Below are 9,232 nucleotides of genomic sequence, written 5' to 3'. Positions count from 1 at the left end.
ACACTCACCGGACCACACAGGGCACCTTAAAAGGCTATCCAGCGGCAGCTGAAGCAGTATGCACTGCCGGATAGCCGTTTATGCAATGGCCCCGACATATAAAAGCATCGTATGTTGATGCTGCCTTCAACATGCGATTACCTCTGAGAGCCCATCGTATGTTGAAATTATCGTATGTCGGGGCCATCGTAGGTCGGGGGATCACTGTATACTAAATAAACAGCACAATGCAGAACAGGTATTGGGGGGATTTATTATTGTTGTCAGTGTGAAAGTGTGTTTTGAAGTAATTTATTTTTGCTTCAGTTCTGCTTACGTGCAACATATTTATCATGCTATTGCAGGGGAGTTGATCAAAAAGATGTGACAATTTGGCACATATATGCAAAAAACAATAAATCAGTTCAGACCACCATTTTGTATGATTCCTCCTCTTCACTAAGGCAGTTTTGTATGCCAGGTTTGGGCTGGTGTAGTTCTGCAGTGTGTTTCAGAAGGCTTTGTGACTTTTTGTGTGACATTTGCACTTGATAAATTCCTTACCACTGCAAAGTGAAAACTGCGTTGATGCAGATGCAGATGCACATTTCATGCTCCAAATATAAGAAAAGGAAAAAAGGCTCTAAAGAAAATGATAAATGTGCCCCCTTAGTCGTTAAACTGGGGCTCAGCCTGCCTCTCCCCTGTTCCTGTAAGGAAACAAACAAATGTTTATACAATTCCCATATGGGTTAATCCCCAGTTCCATCAGGAAGGACATAATAATTTGCACAGAAGAATATGCATACATAACCAATTAAACTATCTACGTGAGTTCACATCCTACACTGCCAACAGAGTTACTAAATCAGCACTAACATCAAACTCTATTGCACATTTGCTGGAGGAAGTACTGAAATGTGTGCAATACAGATCCAATCACGGTTGTATTTGGATCTATTCATGGGCAATAATTTGGGTTCCCATCATTCGAGAGAGAAATAATATAAGCTTTGTTTGTGTTCAATGAAATGACATTGGAATACTTGGTCGATTTTGACAGCCATATTTATTAGGCCTTGATGACTTGTATAAATCAGTTCATTGTTCCAGACTTTCTTGGCCATAACCCGATGCAGAAACTCTATGGCTGTTATCTGTATTGAATAATAGGTATTTGTATGTCCTTCTGCAAAAAGGTCATGTATAATAGATAAGAAAAAGGAAACAGCTTACCCCCATCTTCTTATTCAACCATGGCTGGGGTTAGTCTGTGCACATATCAACACTCACAGATGGTTGTAATGTAATGAAAAAGCTTCTAAAGAAGGGAACAATATAGCATCTGGACCTATGAAATTTATCAACTTCATTTTGACTTGATTTTTGTTTTAATAAAGTTAATACCCTTTATACTGACCTGCCATTGTAAATCTGGATGCTGGATTATTCCTTTTTTTGGAAAGCGATTTTGTTACATTACTGTAAATTTGATGTAAAGTTTAGCTGTCACTAGATAACAAAATAATGTAGTTCTCTAGGCATACACTTTAAAGGGGTACTCCACCCCTAGACATCTTATCCCCTATCCAAAGGATAGGGGATAAGATGTCAGATCGCCGTGGTCCCTCTGCTGGGGACCCTCGGGATCACCGTTGCAGGACCCTGCTGTCATTACTGCACAAAGTGAGTTCACTCTGTGCGTAATGACGGGCGATACAGGGGACGGAGCAACGTGATGCCATGACTCCACCCCTCTTGACATCACTGCCCGCCCCCTTAATACAAGTCTATGGCAGGGGTGTGACGACCACCACGCCCCCTCCCATAGACTCGTATTGAGGGGGGCGGGCCGTGACGTCACGAGGGGCGGGGCCATGACGTAACGATGCTCCGGCCCCTGTACTGCCCATCATTACGTGCAGAGCGAACTCGCTCTGTGCAGTATTGACAGCGGGGTGCCGCAGTGGCAATCCCGGGGGTCCCCAGGGATAGGGGATAAGATGTCTAGGGGCGGAGTACCCCTTTATCGGGTGCTGATCCTGTGTGTGCTTTCATCGTCTTTTGGCTTCTCATTCCCTTGCTTATATTGCTTACACTGCATGCAGTTCACTGAGGAGGAGGGGGCTTTCCCTTTAGGCTAGCATGACACTTGGCCTCATATCTTGTGAGAACTTCCTTTCTTATGCCTCAGAGCTGACAATTGGCTGCTTTGTTCACTGAGGCTCTGTAACATACCTGGCTCACACAGCAGGCTGACAAGCCGGGAGCATGCACAGAGCCCTGCTTGTCCTGTCCACATTTGTCCTCTCCTCTATTTTGTCATGGTAAAGAGACACAAAGTGCACAGGGACAATGCAGTGTTCTGGACAGCAGAGGGACCCCTAGTCGTAAGAAGTATAAAGCACTTTTTCACTCACACATATGCACCTATTAAATAAAAGTATATTGCAAATAGACAAATATATGTTAATATCTACATTATATACAGTAAAACGTTGTTGCAAATTACAAATTAAGCTACAGACAGTTGCGGAAAGGAATTAAATGGACTGTCAGTGACTAGAACCATTACTTTTCATGTGTCTGCTCAGCATTATCACTTTCACCACTCAATCTAAGACATTGCTGTTACTCAGCCAAAAAAATAAATAAAATACAATTGTTTATTAAAGGGTACCTCTCATCAAAAAAACTTTTGATATATTATAGATTAATGTATGCAGAATAACTTTACAATTGCATGTTATTAAAAAATATGCTTCTTTCTACTTTGAAGAAATGACCACTAGGGGTCTCCCTACCAGTCCTGGCAGCAAGCATTTCAGACTCATGCTGGAGTCCTAAACACTACGAGCTGCCAGTCTGCTTTGTTCACAAAGGAGAACACTCAGAGCTGCCAGCCTGCTTTGTTCACAGCCTGTTTGGCTGTGAACAAAGCAGGCTGGCAGCTCTGAGTGTTTAGGACTCCAGCATGAGTCAGAAATGCTTGCTGACAGGACTGATCGGGAAAAATACAATAGAAAGAAGCATATTTCTCATTAACATGCTATTGGAAAGTTATTCAACATTCATTAATCTAAAATATATCAAAAGTTTATTTGATGAGAGGTACCCTTTAAAGATGTTTTATTTAAAAAATATTGCTTCTATATAGTAGAAAAAGATAATAAAATTACATATAAAATGATAAAACAATTATAACTACAGATGCATTAAGGAAGTGTGACATGTTCACCCTCTTCATATTCCAGTATATATCCTCCCTGCTATATACTGACGTGCAGAGATTAGGCGTGCAGTAACCATGGATCTACTAAGTGACCTGCTCCTATAAGCACTGACTTCACAGTATCAATATGTTAGTGACAGAAACCGGCTAGTGATGGGAGAAAATAATTTACTCCCCATTGATAAAGGCTACTTTATGCCATGATCTGTGAAGATTGGGATGCCCCTTCTACCTTACTCTTAACCGGGTCCGCTGTATAAAATAGCATGCAGTCTCTCTAAATAAAACCTATGGCTATTCCCTAACAGTACTGTCGATTGTATACCATTGATATATGTGCTAAAGTGTTAAAACATTTAATTATGTCTTGAATGTAAAGCCATCTAAAGGTAGGTTTCACTTTAAAAGGCTCAATAAAAAATATGTTTAAAAGAAAATGTCCAATAGAATAAAAACAACACACAATATACAGTAGTACAATAGAATATATATGTTAGAAACCATAAATAGTAAAGTACACGTAGTGTAAATAGTATTTCTGTCACCATTGCAGCCTGTACAATAAATGTTGCAACTTATTTATGGAGTCTTTTATGCAATAAAAAATGAGAAAATGTCTAAATGCCATTTATTACCTATTTTATCTACAGTCCTCCAGAGCCTTGGCTGCGGTTCTCATCTTCAGCTAATAGAGTGGGGGCTTGATACGGAGCACCCCTCCCTTTCTCAGCACAGTATTCAGGCTGTACAGAGATATGTGTTTGCGGCACAACTAAAGTACTATTAAAAAATCAAGGAATAATGTGGCAAAGAGATAAAAGGTATTACCAATTAATTATAAATAAAAAAAAAGCAAATAAAAACTAATGTAAGATATGTGTACATGTGTATATATATATATATATATATATATATATATATATATATATATATAATCATGTATTTGGTGCATCATGTTATACCCTATAGAAGGGTATTGATTCTCCTCAGCTCTAGGTAATAGTCTTTAGGGCACTGCTACTGGGAAAAACTATGCAAAATAGATTTCCTCCAGATGAAAAAAAAAATAACAATACTTCTAACCATAGGATAACGGAACCTGTAACATTGAGAATGCAGTCCAATCTGCGGGCATCATGTTGTAGAGCAGGAGGAGTGGAGCACATTGATAAATAAGACACTGTGAAAATGTTTAAAGGGGTACTACCGTGCTGACAACTTATCCCCTATCTAAAGGATAGGGGATAAGTTGCCTGATCGCGTGGGGTCCCGCCGCTGGGGACCCCCGTGATCTCGAACACAGCACCCTGCTCTCATCAGGCCCCGGAGCAAACATCCGCTCCGGGTCTGATGATGGGGCCGGTGATCGTGACATCACAGCTCCTCCCCCGTGTGATGTCACGCTCCGCCCCCTCAATGCAAGTCTATGGCAGGGGCGAGACAGCTGTCTCCCCCCTGCCATAGACTTACATTGAGGGGGCGGAGCGTGACATCACATGGGGGCGGAGCCATGACGTCACTATACTCAGGCCCCGTGATCGGCAGTCATCAGACCCGGAGCGATGTTCACTCCGGGGCCTGATGAGAGCGGGGTGCTGCGTGCAAGATCGTGGGGGCCCCCAGCGGCGGGACCCCGCACGATCAGGCAACTTATCCCCTATCCTTTAGATAGGGGATAAGTTGTCAGCACGGTAGTACCCCTTTAAGACATGGGGTAAAAAAATGCTGCAAAGTAAGAATGCTTTCAAAAATAGGGATTGTCCCATCTCATCTTTTTACTTTTCCAGCTGCCTCTAGTGGCCTGTTTGTGGACACTAGAGGTGGTAGCAAACGCCGGAATCAGCTACAGCATTGACATTATACATTTTGTGTAACTTCCAATAACTTTAATAGGAGTTGCACAAATGGTATAGCCTTGCAAGCTATACTGTTTACGTAACTCTTGAAATTACATAAACAGCATAGCTTGCAGTGCTACGCCATTTGCACAACTCCCATTAAAGTCTATGGGGGATCCGCATTTTGCATAACTTCCCCGCTTTGGCTGCTTCCGGCTCTTCTAACCACCATTAACAGCCACAAACAGGCTAAAATGGAAAGAGATGTCAGCAGAGAGCACTGTGCTCGTGATGTCATCAGTGTTCCAAAAAGAAAGGAATTTCCTCTGTAGCATTCAGCAGCTAATAAGTACTGGAAGGATTAAGATCTTTTAATAGAAGTAATTTACAAATATGTTTAACTTTCTGCCACCAGTTGATTTAAAAGAAAAAAGGTTTTCACCGGAGTACCTCTTTAAGAACTTCTCAAGATCTTCAATGTATTGAAGAAGGAGTCCTGGAAGTGATGATATGGCCTCCATAGAGCCCTGAGTCTGTCTGGGATTATATGAAGAGACAAAATTATTTCCTTTTCCTTGCCAAATATTTAAAATTTCAAAGCACAACTGTCATGAGGTTTGGGGCATATAACCTAACCACAGTGTGTGTACGGTATGTAAAATATGTCTCCAGCCTTACTTTTATCCCTCTTATTACGGCTTTTATTAGCTCAAAAAACACTTTTATATGCAGCCACTGACAGTCGAATAGGCGTGGCCAGGCGTTCGCTATGCCCTGCAGCCGACACTCCTATACCCTGTACACCAGCGCTGGGACTGCTGTGTGATTGACACACTGATCTCAGCGCATGCGCCCCTTATCTTTCATATGTGAGTGCAGACCGACATTACACAGCGAGCGCTCTGTCTGATACCTCCGTGTGCCTGGGCAATACTGGAGGCAGAGTGAGCGCTCTCTGCCCCTAGGGAATGCAGAAGCACCCCGCATGTCTCCCGCACGGGGAGAAGTAAGAGGAGAAGGATGGGCACTGTCTGTGCTCACAGAGGCGTCAGACAGTTAAAGTGAGCGTTCACGCTCTGTAAAGAAATGTCGGTTGGCGCTTACATATGAAAGATGAGGGGCGCATGCGCTGGGACCGGTGTGTCAATATAGTGGTCACATAGTGGTCCCAACGCTGGTGTACAGGGGCACTGGGACATAGCAAACCCCTGGCCACACCTATCCGACTGTCAGTGGCTGTATATAAAAGTGTTTTTTGAGGTAATAAAAGCCGTCATATTTTATGCACCATACACACACTGTGGTTAGGTTATATGCCCCAAACCTCATGACACTTGCGCTTTAACCAAAGAACCTGCTGCCATTTTCCTGCTATGTTTTCATGTATAGTTGAGTCATTTGGCCTTGTTTCCATGTCAAAGACATGGAATTTTTGCTATAATTTTTCTATAAGAACAATTCAGACCAGAGTTCTCTGAACAGTAGATGGGTGTACCTCAGTGCTACAGGTTTCTGTCAGTTCTGAACTAAATGCACTGCTGGACATCTTCCAATTTCCAAGTGAGCTTTATAGGGGAGATTTATCAAAAACTGTCCAGAGGAAAGGTTGCCGAGTTGCCCATAGCAACCAATCAGATCGCTTCTTTCATTTTGTAAGAGGTCTCTGAATAATGAAAGAAGCGATCTGATTGGTTGCTAGGGGCAACTCAGCAACTTTTCCTCTGGACAGTTTTTGATAAATCTTCACCGTGTTTCATCTGCTGCACTGTTTCTCGCCTACCACTGCATCTACAGTCCACAAACTTTTTTTTCCCCACCTGCCTAAAACTTTTGCACAGTACTGTTGTTTTGTAAGGAAAGATTTACTATAATGTGTAACTCTTCAATTGAGATTTGTGCTCTTTCTATACTTAGGAGCTCAGTGGGTGAGTGGGTGTGTCACTCAATGACTGATTAAGACCACCCTCTGGACTCCTAAGCACGATTGAAATAAATACAATTCAAGTTATACTAAATGTTTTCTCACAAAACTATATACTACCACTGCTCTATAATATGCTGCTAGCAGATTACATTGCATGTTTAACACGACAGGTTCCCTTTAAGATTTGCAAAAGAAAGGGCTTCTAAGGCTGGGTTCACACCACGTTTTGTAACTACGTTCCCGTATATGGCTGGGAGGAGGGGGGCGGGGCTTAATCGCGGCACCCGCACTCAGCCATATTCGGGAACCGTATTTAATTCATGTCTATGAGCCGACCGGAGTGAACCGCAGCCTCCGGCCGGCTTCGTTTTCGCCCGTATGTGGTTTCCCGATCGCAGGCAAAAACGTGGTCGACCGCGTTTTTGCCTACGGTCGGGAAACCGCATACGGCCGAAAACGAAGCCGACCGGAGGCTGCGGTTCACTCCGGTCGGCTCATAGGCATGCATTAAATACGGCTGAGTGCGGGCGCCGCGATTAAGCCCCGCCCACCCCTCCTCCCAGCCGTATACGGGAACTGTAGTTACAAAACGTGATGTGAACCCAACCTTAGCAGACATTTTCTAACACATCAGGAACATTGGTAATCTCATATTTACACAGCTATATTCCTCTTCATTAGGACTAAAACATTTTTAACAAAGATGGCCTGCAGTAGGTAAATAATCTACAACAAGGACTAAAATATTAAAGTCCCTGTTCGGAAAAAAAAAATTGCTGTCTAGATAGCTAATTTAAGACATGCAGCAAGAAATGTCAGGATAACAGGTGGTTAATGTCGCTGAACATCAGGCATTCTCCTAACAAAGGCTTGCGAATTCATGTCAGATCATCAAGGACACAACTTATTAAGGTATACAGCTTTAATTAAAAAGCACTATGCGGATTTAGAAGAAAGGTTCTGTAATGATAAAAGAGAGAAAAAAGTGTAATGATTATACATTACATTACATTATATACTGTAAATCGTAATTTGCGAATCTTTTCAAATATGGACCCAACTTACATATTCACTTACTTCATTTTATTTCAAGCCATCATATTCAGAAACACTTTACGCAGATGAGAGTATTCACTGCTATTTCATTATTCTCCTATTATAGCATCTTCTTTTCGGTTCAATAAGGATAGCATCTACTTTTCAATGAAAATGAAATATGGGAGATAAATGGAGTAAACCCATGCTTACGTAATCAGAACATATGGTCGGATTTAAAAGGCTGTATTGTGTGCCGTATAGGTACTGACCATGATAGATGAATGGGCTACTGTTTAAAGGGAATCATCTATTGGAAAATGCATTACCTGTGCATAATGCATGTGTCCTGCCCAACCTACTGCATCTCCACTGCAGCATACCACTGGAAGATAACTTTTGTGTGGATTTTTCCGGCTCTTCTTGCCTGTAAAAGGGTATACAGTGGTCCCTCAACATACGATGGTAATCCGTTCCAAATGGACCATCGTTTGTTGAAACCATCGCATGTTGAGGGATCCGTGCAATGTAAAGTATAGGACGGTGGTCTACAACCTGCGGACCTCCAGATGTTGCAAAACTACAACACCCGGCATGCCCGGACAGCCGTCGGCTGTCCGGGCATGCTGGGTGTTGTAGTTTTGCAACATCTGGAGGTCCGCAGGTTGAAGATCACTGGTATAGGAAGTTGTACTCACCTATCCCCGCCGCTCCGGACCGTCACTGCTCGTCACCGCTGCCTGGGATGTCGCCTTCCATCGCTGTCGCCGTGTTCCCGAGGTATCCCCGACGCTTCCCCGGCATCCGCGCTCTCCGTCGCCGCCATCACGCCGTTACGCACGCCTCTCCTATTGGATGACGGGACGGCGTGTGCAGCAACGTGATGACGACGATGGAGAGTGCCGACGATGCAGGGGATCCCGAATAGGACGCGCCAGAGCCCCTAGGACAGGTAATGATCGTCAGCGGACCACACGGGGCACCGTAAACGGCTATCCGGCAGCAGCTGAAGCAGTCTGCGCTGCCGGATAGCCGTTTATGCGATGGCCCCAACATACAAAAGCATCGTATGTTGATGCGGCCCTCTGAGAGGCCATCGCATGTTGAAATGATCGTATGTCGGGGCCATCGTAGGTCGAGGGGTCACTGTACTTACCTGAAACATTGCATGTAATAGTATAATACTATGAGAATATAATTTATAAAATCAAGTGCTTCTGAAAA

General features: G+C 43.2%; 1 long non-coding RNA gene across 1 annotated transcript; it reads right to left on the bottom strand.

Annotated features, from left to right (window-relative positions):
- Positions 1-251: 251 nt before the first annotated feature.
- Positions 252-6,661, bottom strand: LOC130291142 (uncharacterized). Its single transcript, XR_008847806.1, has 4 exons — positions 6,545-6,661; positions 5,500-5,586; positions 3,847-3,991; positions 252-689 (listed from the first exon to the last, which is right to left on the bottom strand). It is a non-coding gene; the product is annotated as an uncharacterized LOC130291142 (long non-coding RNA).
- Positions 6,662-9,232: the final 2,571 nt, after the last annotated feature.

Source organism: Hyla sarda, chromosome 9, assembly GCF_029499605.1.
Source record: "Hyla sarda isolate aHylSar1 chromosome 9, aHylSar1.hap1, whole genome shotgun sequence".
Lineage (NCBI taxonomy): Eukaryota > Metazoa > Chordata > Amphibia > Anura > Hylidae > Hyla > Hyla sarda.
Note: the sequence above shows the minus strand (reverse complement) of the source record. Positions and strands in the feature narration are given on the sequence as shown.